Raw genomic sequence first — 20,914 nt, forward strand, 5'->3', positions numbered from 1 at the left:
TCCCACTAAGACCACCAAGGCTGTTCAATGACCCATACCTATAAACATGTTTTCACATCTAACACACAGCCGTTCCTTGGCATTGGCTGAGTCTCACTCTCACGTGGTGGCCCAAACGTGAGGTGCACTCAAATCATACCTCAGGAGATACTTCAGCCAACATCTCTCCCCGGAGGTAAATATATAATTGAGTTACCGTGCTCCTCTCATAGGCAGTCCACGGAAACCCCCACCACTATAGTGACCGTTTAATATACCACCAGACCCATAAAATTTCCAGTAGCATAATATAGTGAATAAAATTTAATCCAGTCTACCGAGAACAATCCAAAATTGTTCATATATTTCATGCCAACCCCAAAAATTTAGCCATCATGCTACCATAGTATCATAAGCCCAAATTTCAATAACATATAAAATCATAAATTTCAACACAGTCTCCATATACTCAATTTTCCCAAAACAATATTTGATTTCAAAACCAGTATAAATCTCATTTTTATTAAAAAACCATTTTAATTGGAAAACATAATATTTTATAATTTAAACTCACCATTCAATAAAAGCATTAAACAAGTATAATTACTCTAGATATTTAAGACGATAAATTGTCCACTCACAGTTCTAGGAGTCGATGTACTCCTAATCCCAGTCTTCAAGCACAATCTCTGTACTTTTACCAGTGTAATTTGCTCACCACCTATCCACAATGTATAATACATAATTCACCACATCAATGCTTGACCATTATAAAATCAATTTAGGCTCTGTATATATGCATGATATGATATACAACTTATCCGACTACCGCTTAAATGCGGTGCTGACCTAATTCGGCCTATTACCCGATTAAATCGATATACGCGTCCGTTTAAACTCCAAATTAATTTTTTTCAGTTTTTGTACCTCAATTGCACCCAAATTGACTTAATGTCCCTCAGTGTGGTGCAAATTATCAGTCCCGATAGCAAATTATGAAATACCCCTAATGGGTAAAAATTCATATTTTTGCTCCGAAAATTCTCATTATTTTTCTAGACTCATAATTCATCATTATTCATCATAATTCCTCAAATAAACATCAAGATCATCAGCCAATATTCCCCTAGAAAATTCAGCCAATAATGGTAATGGAGGAAAATGAATTCTTTTCTTGTTGTTTTGTTTCTAAATATGCTAAACTAACTTAAAACACTAACATAACTTAAAATCAAATTAATCTAACAATTTTCTCTCTCCGAACCCATTTTTCAGAATTGAATTCATCATAATAACTCAATATTCAACCATGGAAATCAAGAACAAAAGCATGGGTAAGCTAGGTATCAAGGAGAACAAAAGAAATTCTAACTTACCTAGCTTGTTTCCTTGATTTTTTCACTTTTTCTTTGGATTTTCACCTAGGTTTTCTTGTTTTTCCCTTTGTTCTTCCTCTCTTTCTCTCTCTTCCTTGCTTGGCCGGCTATATGAAGAAAATGGGCTGATTTTATGCCTTTTTATAAAGAAACAATAAAATAATAAAGGTATGACACATGGTATTTTCTTATTGGTCTATTTTTAAAATTTTAAACTTTTAATCTTTTTTATCTCCACCACACAATTAGTCAATAGTCAAAATGAGGATAAAGGAAGACCATGTGCTGGAAAAATATCTTGGTGGTGGAAAATTACAATTTTGCCCTTGGGGTGGCAAAATTACCATTTTACCCTTTTACTCCAAATTATACCGAAATTAAAATTTTTCACTTTTAAACCTCAAATCTTACTCCAATAAGTCAAATTATACTCCAATAAGTCAAATGAGGCCAAAAAAATCTTTTCTAAAATTCCCATTTTGTCCCCAGGTGACAAATGACCATTTTACCCCTAGATAGCGAAAATTTCAGTTTGACTCCAAATTGATCCTCGAACTCCGAATCACCATATTAAACCATTCTGGGACTTTAAAATTCTTAATTTCATCTTAAATTTCTATTTGAACTAGTTCGAGGCTTAATCGACTTAATGATACCATTAGGGGCAATATCGTCTTTCAATGATTTTCTCAAACTTCCTAAATATGTAACCATTCTATTAAGCATGTAAATGACATCGCAATTATTTTATAAAACAAGGTTTGACATGAAGTCCCGATTTATATAGTGGCGTGGACAGTTCCCACGAGTAGGTAATGATATTTGAGAGAGTGAGCCTAAGGGCTATACTAAACCTACCTGAAGATAACTCTCACTTGTGGATTTTTATTTCACTATGCATGGAATAAACCACCGTAGAGTAGGTAAAGGCATCTCCTAACCCCGCTCTGAGTTGCTCCGCTGTTTAAGGTTGTGTCGGAACAAAATTGCTAGATGTTAAAAATGTTGTTAACTCATAAACGTGAATTGTTATTATTTTGAATGAAGTAGATAGTAGTTTAATCATTAATATTTGCTTACGCACGTGATTATATGTATTTAATCAATCTAGCAGAAGTCTTAAATGAGGCTTGTTCAAGACTAAGCGAAAATCCCTCAGAAGTCTCAAACGCTGGTAGCGACCAAGGAGGGGTTGTTACAGAAACCATTTAAAAAAAAATGTAAAAAACAAATCTACTTTGAAATTGTTGGAATCTATACACGAAAAGATAAAGAAGAACACACAAAGAAATAATAGAGATTTAACAGTTAACAACAAAAAGAAATAAGAAAGATATTTGAATTTGAAAATCGATTAGAAGGATGCTATGGAAGGCACTAACTTTAAAGTAAATTTTCATTGCTATCTCGATGCAAATAGCAATCGATGATGTTTTACTCCTAAGATACAATGAATCATTCAAGGATCTTTTAATATGCACTCAAATAGAAAATCTAGTTAACTTATAAATGTCTTGACTGCTCTTGAAGGAATTTTAGAATGAAAAAGAATAGAGTTTTTGGAAACACAAAATGCTTAGAATGTATTTTTTATAAAGAAGGGATGGGTATTTATAAATAGTGAACCATCACCAATGTGCCTCTTCATTATACAGACATTTATTCATGAAGTGAATAAATGTATCATTCTAAAGAAACATGCCTTTCTACAATCAAAGGTTATACCTCTCCCAATAAACACATTAAATTTTGAATCACCAAAAATAAAATAAGGATTAAAAAGCCAATAGAAAGATTAAGAAATTCTCCATTCATAAGAATAGGTGATGCACTAAAATGTGAAAAAGTAAGAATTGTAAGATTTTAAAAGAGAAAACAATTCGAAGTAGTAGAGGCCAAAAGGAAGAATGCATGTTCTGCCTTAGAAATAAGATTTTGCTTTTCTTTTTGGTATCTTACTACCATGTGCTTAAGTTAGATCTCTTGAGTATAGGTCCTAGTACATGTAGAAGGGTTTTCTTGCACACAGGTCTTTTATGCATAAGAGGGTTAACATGTGGGTCTCCAACGTGCAAGAGGGCTTGAACGTGTGATAATTATATTTTATAGAATTATTTTGGTCAAATTTTGTTTTTAAATATTAGCTAAGTCTTTAATTTTTAATTATAATTTACTTATTTTTAGTTATTTTTATAATTAGTTTATTTTTAAGTGAGTTATTTTAATTTTATGTTATTTCTTTGAATTTGGTTATTATTTATTAGTTTTTATATTTTTCGTAGGAACTAAAAGAATTGGGCTTAATTTTGGAAAGTAAGGTGTTGAAAGAACTAGAAGTTTGCTTGCATATACTTTAGTGTTTTAGCCATAACTTACGCTACAAAACTCCAAATGATACGATTCTTAAATCATTGGAAATCTAAGAGATAGAGCTAAAACTTTTATGAAGATTACTTTACCAATTTCTACATTGAAGATAAAGAAAATCACATCGAAAAATGGTTGGATGTATTGTAATGGGAATGAAAATTTTTAAAGGCTAACAATTGATTTTTTGGGCCTCTCATTACACTTTTAAGCCCAATTAAATCATAGGCCAACTGAGGGAACTATAGGTTAAGTTTATTAGTGTAAATAGGATATTTTAAAGAACATTAGGTTAGACAACTTTTTGAGATTCAAGAAGTTAGAAGTTGAGGCTGAAACTTGGAGAGCAAGGGGGCAAATATTTGTTTGTTTTCTTCCTTGGCTTTTATTTTTCTTGTTTCTCTCAATGGTTAAAATTATTATAATGTTATTTGTCTTTGCAATCATTAGTAGCTAATTTTCTTTTTTTAGGATTGCAATTGTACTTACATGTAATCTAAATTTTTAATCTCTTTCTTGCTTATCTTTAATGATATTTGAATTTTTTATTTCAATTTGTTCTCAACGCTTTTAACTGCTTGGCCACCAATTAAATTGATTTAGGAACCTAAACAAACTTGGGAAAGGGAGTTTAGTGTAGACTGTAGACTAAAATTGGGATAACATATGATCATATTAATTGATTTACGTATAAGATAGGGATATACCTATAGGCCATATGCAACCAGATTAGAGCATGAACTTAATGAATTTATTTTATTTTCAATTCACATTGGGATATAGTGTTTTGGTTAAAATAGATATTTTAATAAGATGAGTTGGGAGACCATTATAACTTTAAGTTAGCAATTCAACCCATTGAATTAAGTTAAGGAAGAGGGGTAATAATTGATGAGGTGTGAGGGATATTGTAATCCTATGCTTTTTTTATTTGATATTTACTTAAGTTATTATTATTTTAATTTTTCTTAGTTTAAATTTTGGTTCAGTATTTTTAGTTAGTTAATTTAGTTATTTGATATTGATTGTTTGGATAAGATTAAATTGTTCTAATTTTAGTACTTAGTAAAATTTTAGATCAGTTCTTTGTGGGATCAATACTCTGCTTGCTTATATACTATCTATTTTATATGTATACTTGTGTAGTAGAACTTTAACTGACAAGTTTTTGGTGTTATTTTCAGGGACTTGTTTCTAAAATTTATACTAATACTAATACCAAGCAATTTAGTCTTACTTTAAATTTTATTTTCCTTGTTTTAATATTAGATTTTGTTTGCTTGCAGATATCTTTGGTCATTGTATGCAAAGAAGAAACAACTTGAATGTTGTTCCTTTTGATCCTAAGATAGAAAGAACTTTTAGAGGACGTCGAAGGGAGAATTTGCAAGTTGTAGCTTTAAATCAAACAATGGCCTAGGATAACAATAACAATGGCAATAATGCCATTAATCTGGTTCTCGAAGCAAATAGAGCGCTGCGAGATTATGTTGTTCCACTTTTGCAAGGTTTGCTCCCAAGCATTAGGAGACCTTTCATCAATGCAAATAATTTCAAAATTAAACAAGCTTACATTCAGATGATTTAGTCTTCAGTCCAGTTTGGTGGATTACCTAGTGATGATCCTAATTCTCATTTGGTAAATTTCTTAGAGATTTTCGATACCTTTAATTACAATGGAATAACTAATAAAACTATTAGATTGAGACTGTTTCTGTTTTCTCTGAGGGATAAAACAAAAAGCTGGCTTAATTCACTGCCTAATGGGTCTATCACTACATGGGAAGACTTGGCTCAAAAGTTTATAGCAAAATTTTTTCTGCTTGCTAAGACTGCAAAGATGAGGAATGATATCACCTTGTTCACACAATTTGATGGTGAGTCTTTGTATGAAGCTTGGGAAAGGTTTAAAGAGCTATTGAAAAGATTTCCACATCATGGGATTCCTGATTAGTTACAAGTTCAGACATTCTACAATGGGCTGGTTTGGTCAATAAAAACCATAATTAATGCTGCTGCTGGTGAGGCATTAATGATTAAAAATGCTGCAAATGCTTAGAATTTGTAAAAAGAGATGGCCTCAAATAATTATCAGTGGCCTTCATAAAGGTCTGGTTTAAGAAAAGCTATTGGAGCTTATGAAATTGATGCACTTAGCACCTTAATTGCTCAAGTGGCTGCACTGTCCAAGAAGTTTGACACAGTGGGAGTCCATGCAGTTCAAAATTCATTTGTAGTTTATGAGATGTGTGGAGATGGCCATTCAAATTATCAATGTCCATACAATTCTAAATCAGTTCAATTTGCTAGGAACTTCAATAGATAGCAAAATAACCCTTATTTCAATACTTATAATCTTAGTTGGAGAAACCACCCCAACTTTTCATGGAACAACAATGCAGGGCCTTCAAATTCAAAACCCATCATGCCTCATGGTTTTCAATAACAAGCTAGACCACAAATTCCTAAAAACAAGTCCCAATTGGAAGAACTTTTCTTACAATATATATTCAAAACTGATGCTATAATTCAAAGTCAAGGAGCCTCTTTGAGAAATCTTGAGACCTAAGTGAGACAGCTTGCAAACTCCATCAACAATAGACCTTAAGGTTCCTTATCCAGTGACACATAAATTAATCCTAAAAGTAAGCAATCAATTTAAGGAGTGAAAAAGAGATTGAGGGGGTTAATGAAAAAGTAATTGAAGCTGAGAATGAACATGTTGATAAGAAAGGGATGTATGAGAAAGAAATTGAAGTTGAATAGAAAGAAGATGGAAAGGCTAAAAATCAAGGAACTTCTCAAGTTATCCATCCTCCACCACCTTTTCCCCAAAAGCTCCAAAAGCAAAAGCTTGAAAAGCAATTTCAAAAGTTCATCAATGTCTTCAAGAAATTACACATAAATATTCCTTTTGTTGAAGCTTTGGAACAAATGCCTAGCTATGTCAAGTTTTTTAAGGACATCCTCTCCAAAAAGAAAAGGCTAGGTGAGTTTGAAACTATCTCCCTTACAAAAGAGTGTATTGTAATTCTCCAAAGTAAATTGCCATCAAAACTCAAAGATCCAAGTAGTTTCACAATCCTTTGCACCATTGGTAATTTAATTTTTGCAAAAGCCTTGAGTGATTTAGGTGCAAGTATCAATTTAATGCCTTGGTCAATTTTTGAGAAACTTAGTTTGGGGGAATGCAAACCCACTTTTGTTACTGTGCAATTGGTTGATCGTTCTTATGTGCACCCAAGGGGAATTATTCAATATGTTCTTGTCAAGGTAGATAAATTTATTTTTCTAGTTGATTTTATAATTCTTGACATGGAAGACAATAGGCGAATTCCAATCATCCTTGGCAGACCCTTCTTAGCAACTGTTAGAGCTTGGATTGATGTTGAAAAAGGATAGCTCACTTTAAGAGTTCAAGACCAACTGGTAACATTTAATATTTTTGAAGCTTTAAAATTGCCTGTGACATTTGAAGACTACTTTTCTATGAATGTGGTAAATAACTTTACACAAGATGTTTTCTTAGAAGAAAATCCCAATGATCCTCTTAAAGCATGTTTAGTTACTATTCTGACAAGGATGATGATGAATTTATTGAATATTCAAATTTGTTAAATGCTCACTTCAGACTTAGAACTAATCATCAATATAAGTCTTTAGTTCTTTGATGCTAGCTTCTAAGCCCTTCATTGAGGAACCACCTACTTTGGAACTCAAATCTCTACCTACACACTTGAGGTATGCTTTACTTAGAAAATCTTCTACTCTTCTAGTTATTATTTCTGCCTCTCTTACTAACATGCAAGAGGAGAAGTTATTGAGGACACTTAAAGAATTCAAGAAAACAATTAGGTGGACCATAGCTGATATTAAGGGAATTAGCCCTTCTTTTTGCATGCACAAAACTCTCCTTAAGGAAAATCACAAAGCTACAATTGAACAACAAAGAAGATTAAATCCCATCATGAAAGAAGTGGTCAAGAAAGAAATCATCAAGTGTTTGGATGCTGGAATAATTTATCCTATTTCTGATAACTCATGGGTAAGTCTAGTTCAATGTGTTCCTAAGAAAAAGGGAATGACTGTGGTTGCCAATGACAATAATGTGCTCATTCCAACAAGAACTATGACTGGATGGAGAGTGTGCATGTATTACCACAAGTTCAACAAAGCTACAAGGAAAGATCACTTCCCTCTTCCATTCATTGATCAAATGTTGGATCGTCTAATTGGTAAGGAATATTATTGTTTTCTATATGGTTATTTTGGTTATAACCAAATTGCTATTGCTTTTGAAGATCAAAAAAAGACTACATTTACTTATCTTTATGGCACTTTTTCTTTCAGAAAAATGCCATTTGGATTATGTAATGCACCTGCCACCTTTCAGAGATGTATGATAGCCAAATTCACAAACATAGTGGAGAAATGTTTGGAGGTATTTATGGATGATTTTTCTATTTTTGGAAATAATTTTGATTATTGTCTCTTAAATCTTGCTAAGGTACTCAAGAGATGTGAAGAAACATATTTAGTGCTTAACTAGGAGAAATGTCACTTCATGGTGCGAGAAGGTATTTGTCACAACCCAAATTCCAAGCCATGATCGGCACATGGACTCAATGGACATAATACACTAAGCCCAAGTAAGCCTATTTATATAATCATGCTCATCCTCCCGTCAACTATTCTTACATTTACATCTGATAATCTCAACCCTTAAATACTTTAATAGTAAGTTATAACAATAAAAAATTGCACTTACATTAGCCCGAAATAACATTAACCATTTCCACTCATGGTGGCTTGACCAATGTAAGGCATACATATATGTACGTATTTACAAACAAACTTGACACTAGGCTTTCAACGAAGTGACCAAGGTGAAGGTGCGGCTACGGAATGCCAAGATACCTACCAAGGAGACGAAACTACATGGACATCTTGACCTAGGTTCCAACTACCTCTTGATCTGAAAACATAAAGTTGAAAATAGTGAGTACAAACTCAGTGAGTGAACATAAGAAGAAGCAATCGATAAGAAAAAAATTTAAGAAATCATGATGCACTTATTTTTAAAACATTACAATTTAGTTAATTTTTATTAAAATCCCTCATTAAACCCTTAATTGGTTAATCATTTGACGATGAAGGATCCATACATAACAAAGAATTTGAAGAATGAAAGCTTTAGTAACATTCAAGCAAGTCAAATGAAATGACGGGTACTCGTTACAGCGGAAAAGCATTCTCGCTGGACGAGGGTTTCTCAACTGGCTGAGGGTTTCTCTCTAAAACCCCTCCTTTCAAACTTAATTAAATAAATTCCTTAATGTTAGGAGTCCATGATCAACTGTGGTGTTAATGAAAAGGAAAATGGGGTAGCAACCAAACAAAGTAGCATGTAGGACAGAAAGTTTCTCGCTGCAGCGAGACTTCATTCTTGCTACAGCAAGATTCAGGTGACAAAACAAAATGTTTCTCGCTGTAGTGAAATTTCATTCTCGTTGCAGCGAGTTACAGGTAGCAAAAACAGAATGTTTCTCGTTGCAGTGAGAAAGCATTCTCACTGCAGCAATAAGCAAGGCACCTAATAAAGAAAGACCTCATTTGCATTAAACATCCATTTGGTGTTGCAATAACATCAATTTGTAAATGAATGGAAATTTTCAAGATTCATCATGCCATACAATCACATATTATAATCAGGATCTTTCTATTTCATATACATATACCTAAACATATATCAATTCGTATACCACCCCATCTCACCTAGCTCATGTGCATCCCCCCACATCGTGCACATAGCCAGAGTCATCTTGTGCATCCCCCCACATCGTGCACAGTTAATGCCATTGTGTGCATCCCCCCATATCATGCACACGGACAATATTACCATCCATCTCCCTCACCACCGTCATCACCGGCAAGTGCACACTCCCCCGCACATCACGGTTGCATTTGTCACACAATGGTACTATTTATGACATAGTATATACATATATATCAACATTATACAAAAACATATGGTCATCACACTATCCATTTCATAACATAAAAACATTTCATAAGGGCTTGTTCCCGTGCGAGTTTTGAAGAAAAAACCAATAAAACGCTTTAGGGGATTCAATCAAACATACATGTGTATATCCCAAAACCTTTTTAATGCAAGTTCACTCACCGGTAATTGTTGAACCTTTAGTCGACTCTAACCTCCCTAATGGTCCAATTGAGGCTAAGGGGCCTCGTTGGAACCTATCACGCATGAAAACATCACAGCCAATCCAATTTACATTAATATCACTCTAAAAGCTATTTTCCAAATCGAACCTTTCCTAAAGCATAAGATTAGATGAAGTGTGAGGGATATTGTAATCCTAGGCTTGTTTGATTTGATATTTAGTCAAGTTATTATTATTTTGATTTTTCTTAGTCTAAATTTTTGTTAAGTATTTTTAGTTAGCTAATTTAGTTATTTAATATTGATTGTTTGGATAAGATTAAATTGTTTTAATTTTAGTACTCAGTGAAATTTTAGATCAATTCTTTGTGGGATCGATACTCTACTTGCTTGTATACTATCTATATGATACGTATACTTATGTGGTAGAATTTTAACTGACAGTGTGCAAATCTTACAATGTGCAACCTTAGGTTATCTTTTTCTTTTATTTTCTCTTTTTTGCTATTAGGTACATGAAAAATTCACTTATTAAGAAATTTCCATGTATTAGACAAAAGGTGCTTTAGTAAAAATTGTGAATTAAAAATTAAGAGGGAAATAAGTTTAAAATGTACAATTCTAATAGGAATTTGAAAAACAAGTTGGAGAAAAAGTCAAGTGTGTAAAAGTGTGGGAGTGCAAACGCTAGTAGGAATTGAACAAAAAGTTAGGAATGTTAGAATTGTAATAGGAAAGTAAATCTTCTAAGCTTATATATATGAGAGTGACTTTGAAAAAATTCACATAAATAAAATTCAAAATAAAGCAAAGTTTTGATTTCTCTCCAAAATTCTATGAGCAAGTACATTATTTCTCTTTTATTTTTTTTGAACATAATGATATGTATCTTTTAATTGTTTTATTTTGATTTGATTTCACTTTGTTAGACCAAGAACATTGTTTTAGACTAGAGGTGGCATAGATTGAATAGCTATTATCTTTGTAGGGTTCACATCTATACCTTTCTTGTGAACCATTAAGCCCAAAAACTTACAAATTGTTACTCCAAAAGTGCACTTTAAAGGATTCATTCATAGCTTATACTTTTGACATCTCTCGAACACTTTCTTGAATCTTCAAAATGATCATAAGCCTTATTGGATTTCACTACTATGTTGTCCACATAGTCTTTTGTGTAGTCATGCACCATGTCATGAAAGATTGTTGTCATGGCATGTTGATAAGTTGTACTTGTGTTCTTTAATCCAAATGGCATAACATTATAGTATAAGTTACCAAATAGAGTTATGATGGTTGGCTTCTCCACATCACAAAACACCATATTGTTTGGTTATACCCACTAAATCAACTAATGAACAAGAATATCTCATGACCAACTGTAACATCCACTAAAGTACTAATATTTAGAAAAAGAAAGTCATCTTCAAGCATGCCTTATTTAAATTTCTAAAATGCACACACACTTAGATTGTTCTATTTTTCTCCTTCATGAGAACCACATTAGCTAGCCAAGTAGGGTGATGTGTTGGTTTGATGAAACCAATTATAAGGAGCTTATTGATTTCTTCCTTTGTCTAGCTCTTTATCTTATGAAAGATATTCGCGTGTGTTGTTTCACTAGTTTGGTTTTAGGAGAGATGTGCAACTCATGAATAATGAGTTTCTGTTCTAGTCTAGGCATTTGCTTATAGGTTCAAGTGAACTCATCTTGGAATTCTTTTAGGAGTTGAACTGGTGTTATTTTTTGCTCTCTAGAAAGGTTGCTATTTATAAAAAGTGGCTTGGTGATCTCTCATTCAGTTAAATTTATCTCCTCTGACTCGTCACCCTGTGGCTTGAGTTGATCTTGAAGTTGTTCCATGGTAGGCAATGTTGCTTGTACTCTTTTTTCTCCCACCATTTGAAAACATTATGATAACTTGTCTGGTGGTTATTATGGTATGAGGTCGAGAGAAAATGTTTCTCTAAACCCAAAACCCCATCATAAGTAATAGATTATTTTCCCATCTTCACATGTGTTGGAGATTATTCTAGTGAATTGTTTTCCTCCTTTACTTTTGAACGTGTTCTCTTCCCTCATCGCTTATTTTTCTTCTTTCCACTATTTCTCTATTCTTTTAGGAATACTTTTCTCATCATGGAAATGGAGCATCTTTTGGTTTAGCTATTTTCATTTTACCATCATTTGCTAGCTTTCCAAAGGAAAAATCTTTGATGTAGTTCACCTCATGTTGCTTGAATGAAGATTTCCTTCCTCTTCCAATAACCTTGATGCATTAATGATGCAGGAAAAGAATGACATTATACATGTGCAAGAATTTCCTTCCTATGAAGACATGATAAGCCATATTTGCAATGACAACATGGAAGTAAAACTCCATCTTAAAATTCACAGTAATTTGTCATAGAGTCTTAATTTCTTTATTATTGAAAGAACTGATGGTCATGGGGTAACGTAGATTTTCGAGTCTATTTTCATTACTTTCAAAGTGGGCAAAAGTATGAGATTCATTGAGAACCTTTCTGTGAAATCCCACCTTGAGTAAGATGAAAAGTTAGGAAATCCTTAGGTGAGCATATAGATTACATGTTTTGAATATCAAACTTAGATTGAATCTTCAAAAGAATTATTGACACTTTGTGTTGTTTGTCACTTTTGAAGTAGAAAATTTTCTAAGTTTGGAAAGGGTCAAAATATGTGATTTTTATAAAACAATCTTTTGGAAATAAAAAATGGCAGTAATGATTCCTTTGGTTTTTAGGTGATCAAAAAGGATTTTTTTCATGATTTTTGGAGCACGTTTGCCAGGGTAAATGGGAACTGCAAATTTAATTTCAATCAAACTTTTTTGATTTTGTTCTTGAAAGCAAATTTAGATTTTGATTCTTTAGGATTTTGATTTTTTTGATATTTTTATTGAATACAAAAGGAGAGTTGTTTGTTTATTTACAGTAAATAACTTAAGTAAATGGAAAGTAAAAAGTAAAGAGGACATTTACTTAAATGGTATTTAATGTAAATAAGCTGGGCAGAAAACTGCATTTTGTCCTCAAATGTATCGATACATGTTCATGATGTATCGATACATTTAGCCCAAAAAAGGTTTCTTATGAACATGTATCGATACATGTTCATGATGTATTAGTACATTTTGCCTAGAACCAAATGTATAGATATATGGACCAATGTATCGATACATTTCATTGATTCTAGAAAAATAAAAGGGGTAAAAACATATTTTCACACCCTAGTTTATAAATATATCACATTTTTCGAGGGTTGGCAACCTTCAGTCGCATTTGCAAGGTAAAACACCTATTCTTAAGCTTTTTCAACACATTTTTAACTCAAAATTCCATTTTATGATTCTAAAGCCTAGATTTGGGTTTTTATGGAAAAAGATGACATTTTTAGCTTTTAGATCTTTTGGCTTTAGATTTCATAACTTAAATAGTTGTGTTATTTCCCAAACTTTCTATTGGTGATTTCAGTTTAAAAGTTTTATAATTTGCTTAAGCATTTAAGCTCACCTACGGTAAGGATGGAAGATTTATGGTTTCTAAGTATAAGTTTCAGCTAGAAAATTAGTTTAGCCAAAGTCGAATACTTTCAAAAGTACCTAGAATGATTATTACAAAATTCTTATTCTAGGAAATGATTATGATGATTGTTGTATGATACGAACAGCTGAAAACTCCATGGATAACGCCGAAAAGGAGTTGTGATTGGAGCTAGGAATCGACTCTCCAATTAGGTGAGTGGATACACCACTTTCAAATTATTTTGTTATGTAAAGCTACCATGATTTCGATGAAAAAGATTATTTATGCATGATGAAATTATATCTCTAAATTTGGTTATCAAAGGATTTGAGATTCTAGAATGAAAATGATTTTTCTAAGAAAATAAATTGATAATGATTGTGATGTGATTCACTCAACAGATTTTTTTTAAAAAAATGTTTATGAATCTACTATGCATATAAATATTCTACTATATATTAGTTTTCAACAAGGGGGGACAAACACCTTATGTTTGAGGTCCACTTGATTTCTCCAGTCTTCGGACTAGTATGGGTACGAGATATTGTATGCTGAATTATAGATGCTATAATGTGGAAGTTTGGTATGATGAATGCCATAAGATTATGTATATGATGTAAATTCCATATACCATATTAGATGATCAAGTATGCATGATGTGTACTATAAGTTTGTGTATATGATGTAGATTCCATATACCATATTAGGTGATTAAGTACGCATGATTAATGCTATGAGATTATGAATATAATGTAGATTCCATATACTACATGAGATGATTAAGTAAGCATGATAATGCCATGAGATTATGTATATGATGTAAATTCCATATACCTTATTAGATGAGTAAGCATGTATGTGAAGGACATTCCACATATCACATGTTACGAGTATAAGAACTCAAAGAGTGCGATTAATACCACTCTCACGGGGTGCAAGTGACGACTTCACTCCTATGATGTATCATAAAATACCCAAGGGAAATGGAGATATGCGTTGCCAGTCCAAGGTGCAATGGGGATGTACATTGCCATCCCAAGGTTGATAGGGGTCAAACCATCCCAATGTATGAGTTTGAAAGTTAATGAAATGATTATGGTTGTTATGTTTATGGTATGTTGTATGTTGAGTTCATTTGAGTAATATTTATGGTTTATACCTTGTGATGACATGAGAGTGTGCTTAGTAAGAAGAATTGAGCCCTAAAGATAGTTTCTGAGATGTAAAAGGACTTAAGGAATGGCAAAAATGTTGAAATTGTTTAGAAACATGGTCTTTGTGTTCAAAGTATTGATACATATGGAGCATGTATCTATACATTCTAAACAGATTGCCATAGGAGGTTTTCTATGTGAAATGTATCGATACATTTTACCAATGTATTGATAGATGCTTGAAAGTATCAATACATTCAATAATGTACCGATAGATATGGTATATAAAAAGATGTTTGGGTGAATTTGATGAGGATTTTAAAGGTAAAGGATTTCTAAAGGTTTATATAAGTTTGTTTTCAAACAAAAGGTATTTGAATGAGTTTAAATGACATGTATAATGAATTTTATGATTCGGAAGTTAGGAACAGCATGAGTTATAAATGCATAGTTACGAAATACTCTTATTCCCTGGATTGTCCCCTTCCCGTATCCACTCACAAAGTCTTTGTGACTCACAAGCTATTTTTCTCATTTATTTTGCTATAGATCAGTGATAGCATCTATAGCAGCCAGTGTCGCGGATACCAATCTCTGGTCTTCATTCCTTGGTAGGTGTGTAGCAGCCACTTAATACCTAAAAGGTTGATCACGTTCTGCTAACAAGTTGGACTTTACTTTATGTTATGTTTACAAACTATGAACATAATTATGTTGATATCACCAATGTTTGAGCACCTTATATGAATAATGCTACGTATGAGATCATAATGATAGCTCGAGAGCCTATATGGACACCCGAGGGTGCTACTAATGTTTAATGTTTATATTATTGTGCACTATGACAGTGGCACTTGTTAATACACATATAAATGTATTAAGTTGAGCTTACACAATTAAGTTGGGAAGCTCCTTTATTGTGTAATAAGTTTGAAAAATGTATGCTTCTGCATGAGATGACGAATGTTTGATGATGTTATGATAAGAGGCTTGCTTGGACCTAACGGTTATGCTCATTTGGGTCCATGCGCTGGTCACAATCCCTCCAAGAAATGGGATGTGACACTATCATGCAATAAATGTCCTTTTGATAAGATACCCATTGAATTGTACTCCACATAGAAAGGCTTGTTGTGATGGAGATGTGGCATGCATATGTTTACTTTCATGATCATTATAACATTCTTATATCTGTTAACCATCTTCCACATCAATCGTCCCACAAAGTTGTATTCCTCGTATTGTTCTTTAACTATCCACAATAGCATTGTAACTATTTCCTTCCTTGATTCACTCAAAAAACTAAGTTGATCGAAGAAATGCCTAAAACTAGGTCTCTTCATGAGTGATCTTGCAATGGAAGTGGTAACCATGGTAACGACATGTGCATCCTTAGCTTGGTTGGAAGAAAGAGAAGAATTCTCATGATGATTATGAATAATTGCATTTGCATGCCCTTAAGGATTTAAATGACCTAAAAGTGGATTATTTTAAATCATGTTGTTCCCAATCATCATTTCTATTGCTTATGCTCTCCGATGAAATATTCTATGCAAGTTCTTGCATTTAGCAAGTCGATGACCAACTGTATGGTGATAATCGGAACACCTTAGGTTAGACTTTTCTTTTGCTACTGATGGTTGCGACACGTAGGGTAGGTTTACCTATCAGTTTCTAATCCACTATTAGAAAGGCGTTCTCATTCTGTCTAGTGGGATTGAAAACGATGGAGGAGAATTAACCTTTTGACCTTGTCTTTTTCTTAGGTTGTCTCACTTAGACTATAGATTAAGTCGAGGGCTTTTTCTTTCTCTACCTCTTCTTTGGATTGCATTCACTATTAGGGTGTTCCTTTTGTTGAAGCAACTAGTTCCCTTTTACCTAAAGTTTGTATAATTGGTCCTCCATGTAGTTTCAATCATAGTAGTAAAATTGGGAAAAGATAAGTTTCCTAAATGCTACTTAGACTCATCAAACATACCTTGAATACAAACTTTTTATCATGACCCAAATCTAGGTAATAACCAACGTAATGGCCTGATGGGCAAAGCTTACTTAACCCAAGCAAGCCTCAAATATAATAGATAGAATCAATAGATGGAAGATAATAACATGAAATGCATATCAATGTATATATATAACCATATAAAAACCATCAATAGAGTCTATGTCTCGCAAGACAACAAAGTACACCATGATGTACTCAGACATCCATATAATATGTAACTCATTACATCTTCAAATAAAAAATGCCAAACATTGGCCAAATATATAAAATGTGTCTCAACACAAGCAAATACAAAACTTAATTTGACTTTGACCAATGGAGCGGACATAGAATAAGTAAAGTCAATTGGGATGCAATGGACTTACCAATACGATGGATGGAGACCTCTCCACAGATGGTGACCTAACAAGTTATGGATCCGAAAAACAAATAGAGATTACATGTGTGAGTTATAAAAACTAAGTGAGTAGACATAGGGAGGGGGGACTAGCTAATAGAATAGTGTTTGAATAAAAGTACATATTTGTCACGACCCGATTTTCGGGCCATGATCGGCTCATGGACTCAATGGACATAGTCCGCTAAGCCCAAGCAAGCCTATTTACATAATCCTGCTCATCATCCCGTCAACTATTCTTACATTCATATCTCATAATCTCAACCCTTAAATACTTTAATAGTAAGTTATAACAATCAAAAACTGCATTTATATTAGCCCGAAATAACATTAACCATTGCCACTCATGGTGGCTTTACCAATTAACATATACATATATGGTCTAAGGCATACATCTTAGTACTTTACATCACATGTACGTATTTATAAACCAAAATGACTCTGGGCTTCTAGCGAAGTGACCAGGGTGAAGGTGCGACTACGGAATGCCAAGATACCTACCAAGGAGATGAAACTACGTGGACACCTCGACCTAGGTTCCAATTGCCTCCTGATCTGAAAACATGAAGTTGAAAATAGTGAGTACAAACTCAGTGAGTGAACATAAGAAGGGAACAAACAACGATAAGGAAAGTTGATAATCACAATGCATTTATTTGAAAACAATGCAATTTAGTTGAAGTTCTTATTAAAATCCCTCCATTAAACCCTTGGTTATTAAATCATTTAATGATGAAGGAACCATTTTCAGCATGAAATTGAAAAGAAAGGAAATTCCCAACAATCATCCGAACAAGGCAGCATGACAAACAGATTATCGCTGCAGCAAAAAGGCATTCTCGCTGTAGCTATGGGCATAAATCATCAACGAAACGAGGGTTTCACTCAACTACACGAGGGTGTAGCATTAGAACCCCTTATCTCAAACTAAATTAATTAATCCCATGTCATTGGAAATCCATAATCAAACATGATGTTAAAGAAGTGAAAAATATGGCAAAAACCAACAAGGTAGCATGCAGAACAGAAAGTTTCTCGTTGTAGCGAGAGTCAGGAGGATTGTCGCTGCAGCGAGTTACAAGCAGCAAAATAGAATGTTTCTCGCTGCAGCGAGAAGTAGGCACCTAAATAAAGAAGGACCTCCTTTGCACTAAACATCCATTTGGTGCTGCAATAAAAACAATTTGCAAGTAAATGGAAATTTTCAAGATTCATCATGCCATACAATCACATATTATAATCATGATCTTTCCATTGGCATATACATATACCTAAACATATATCAATTCGTATAGCACCCCATCTCACCCAGCTCTTGTGCATCCCCCCACATCGTGTACATAGGCAAAATCATCGTGTGCATCCCCCCACATCGTGCACAAGTACAGACATCGCGTGCTCCCCCACATCGAGCACAGTTGATGCCATTGTGTGCATCCCCCCACATCGTGTACACGGACAATATCACCATCCATCTCCCTCACCACCATCATCATCGGTAGGTGCACACTCACCCCACACATGCATGGTTGCATTTGTCACACAATGGTACCATTTATGACATAGTATATACATATATATCAACATTATACAGAAACATATGGATTTATCACACTATCCATTTCTTAACATAAAAACATTTCATAAGGGCTTGTTCCCATGAGAGTTTTGAAGAAAGAACCAATAAAATGCTTTAGGAGATTCAATCAAACATACATGTGTATATCCCAAAACCTTTTTAATGCAAGTTCACTCACTGGTATTTGTTGAACCTTTAGTCGACTCAAACCTCCCTAATGGTCCATGTCACGACCCAAATTTCGGGCCATGACCGGCGCATGGGCCCAATGGACATAGACCACTAAGCCCAAGTAAGCTTATTTATATGACCTGTTCACCATTCCATCAAAAGTTACTAAATTACATTCCATAACTTTGAATCAAAATAACACTAAGCATTGGCAACTCATAGTGGCATAGCAATCACAATGTACATATATTGTCTAAACGTACAATTTAATAAGTTACATCACTTGTACATATTTACAACAAAATGACTTTGGGTTTCCAATGGAGTGACCACAGTGAAGGTGTAGCTACTGAATGCCATTTGATACCTACTAAAGATACAAATCTACAAGGACACCTCGACCTAGCTACTGGCTGCCTCTTGATCTAAAAACATGAAGTTGAAAATGGTAAGTATAAACCTAGTGAGTGAACAAGAAGGGAACAAGCAAACAATAAGGAATGTTTATGAAATCATGATGCATTCATTTTTTTTACAAAACAATGCAATTTGTTTTAGTTCTTATTAAAACCCCTCATGTAAACCCCACATGAGTAAATCACTTTATGAAAAGGGTCCATGCTCAACAAAGGATTTGGAGAGTGAAAACTTTAATAGCATTCATGTGAATTAAGTCAAATAAATGACGGGTCCTCATTGCAACGGAAAGGCATTCTCGCTACAGCTACTTGCTGTAGCGAAGTTAGAATTCAAGTTACTAGCTAGATGAGGGTTTCTCAATCGACCAAGGGTTTCTCTCAAAATTTCCTCATTCCAAACTTAGTTAGATAATCCCCAAACATATTGGAAGTCCATGCTCAACTAAGGTATAAATGAAATGAAAAAAAATGGCAAAAACCCACAAGATAGCAAAATGGATGGAAGGTTTCTCGCTGCAGTGAGTTCCACTTGGCCAAAACAGAAAGTTTCTTGTTGCAGTGAGAATCAGGTTAGGTGAAGACCCTCAAACCCGAGAGTTTCTCGTTGCAGCGAGAAACAGAGCACCAAAAATAAGGTTTCCTTTCTTTCAAGAAAAAACCATCCTACTAAAATGACAAAAGCAACATGAAACACAAACAATTTCCCAAAGTTCAACTTGCCAACTTCATATGCATTTCAACCTTAACCCATATTCATGAGTTTTCATTCTCTAAACATATATACATATACATACATGGATAAATACCAATACCACTATCATCTCATCCAGCTCATGTGCATCCCCCCACATCGTGCAAATAGTCGGAGTCATTGTGTGCATCCCCCCACATCATGCACAAGTAGTACCATCGTGTACATCCCCCCACATCGTGCACATGGGCACTTTCATCATCCAACACCCTCACCACCGTCATCACAGGCATGTGTATCCCCCCACATCGTGCACACGCACGGTTATCATTATCACACCATGTCAGCCATCAATGCACAACATATATGTATATCAACACAATGACATAGAACAAGAATCCATAACAGCCACATGTCATATATATAAAGACAATAATTAAAAGCTTGTTCCCAAGGTACCCATTTTTAAGAAAAGTTGAATAAACTCATTCAAAGGCATTGTACAAATACATTCACATTCCCAAAACAGTTTTGAAATGCAAGTTCACTCACCGGTATCTTGTTGAACCTTTAGTCGACTCTACTTCTCTAATTGTCCAAATGGGGAGATGGGGCTTCGTTGGAACCTATTATCACATTAGCATCACCATTAATTCAAGCCACATACTTACAAATTCTAAAAGCTTTCTCTTAGCTAGCTTTCAAATTGCCATTTAAGTGGCTATCTAAGTTCACTATCTTAATCACTTTAAAGTGAATGAACAACCCCAACTACCAAATCACCCTCAAGTCTAAACACTAATCATTTTCAACATTAAAACTCAATTCTAGTGTACTACTCACCTTGATAGCTTGTATTTGCAATTCTTCCCAAAAACTTTCAAGCTATTATTAAAGCTTCCTCTTTCTCTCTCTAAAACACCTAACTATTAAGAGAGAGTATGAAAACAAGGTTTTTTTTCAAGAGTTTTAAAGTGAAAGAGTGGAAGACCACAAGGGTTTACGAAAGGAGTGCACCAAGGCATGAAAAGTGAAGTTATTTT

At 33.9% G+C, this 20,914-nt stretch overlaps 1 non-coding gene across 1 annotated transcript; it reads right to left on the reverse strand.

Annotated features, from left to right (window-relative positions):
* Positions 1–5,559: 5,559 nt before the first annotated feature.
* Positions 5,560–5,666, reverse strand: LOC148761201 (small nucleolar RNA R71). The gene has a single exon (XR_016028106.1). It is a non-coding gene; the product is annotated as a small nucleolar RNA R71 (small nucleolar RNA).
* Positions 5,667–20,914: the final 15,248 nt, after the last annotated feature.

The sequence above is a fragment of the Theobroma cacao genome, chromosome 8, assembly GCF_053813885.1.
Source record: "Theobroma cacao isolate CCN51 chromosome 8, ASM5381388v1, whole genome shotgun sequence".
In the NCBI taxonomy this organism is placed as follows: Eukaryota; Viridiplantae; Streptophyta; class Magnoliopsida; order Malvales; family Malvaceae; genus Theobroma; species Theobroma cacao.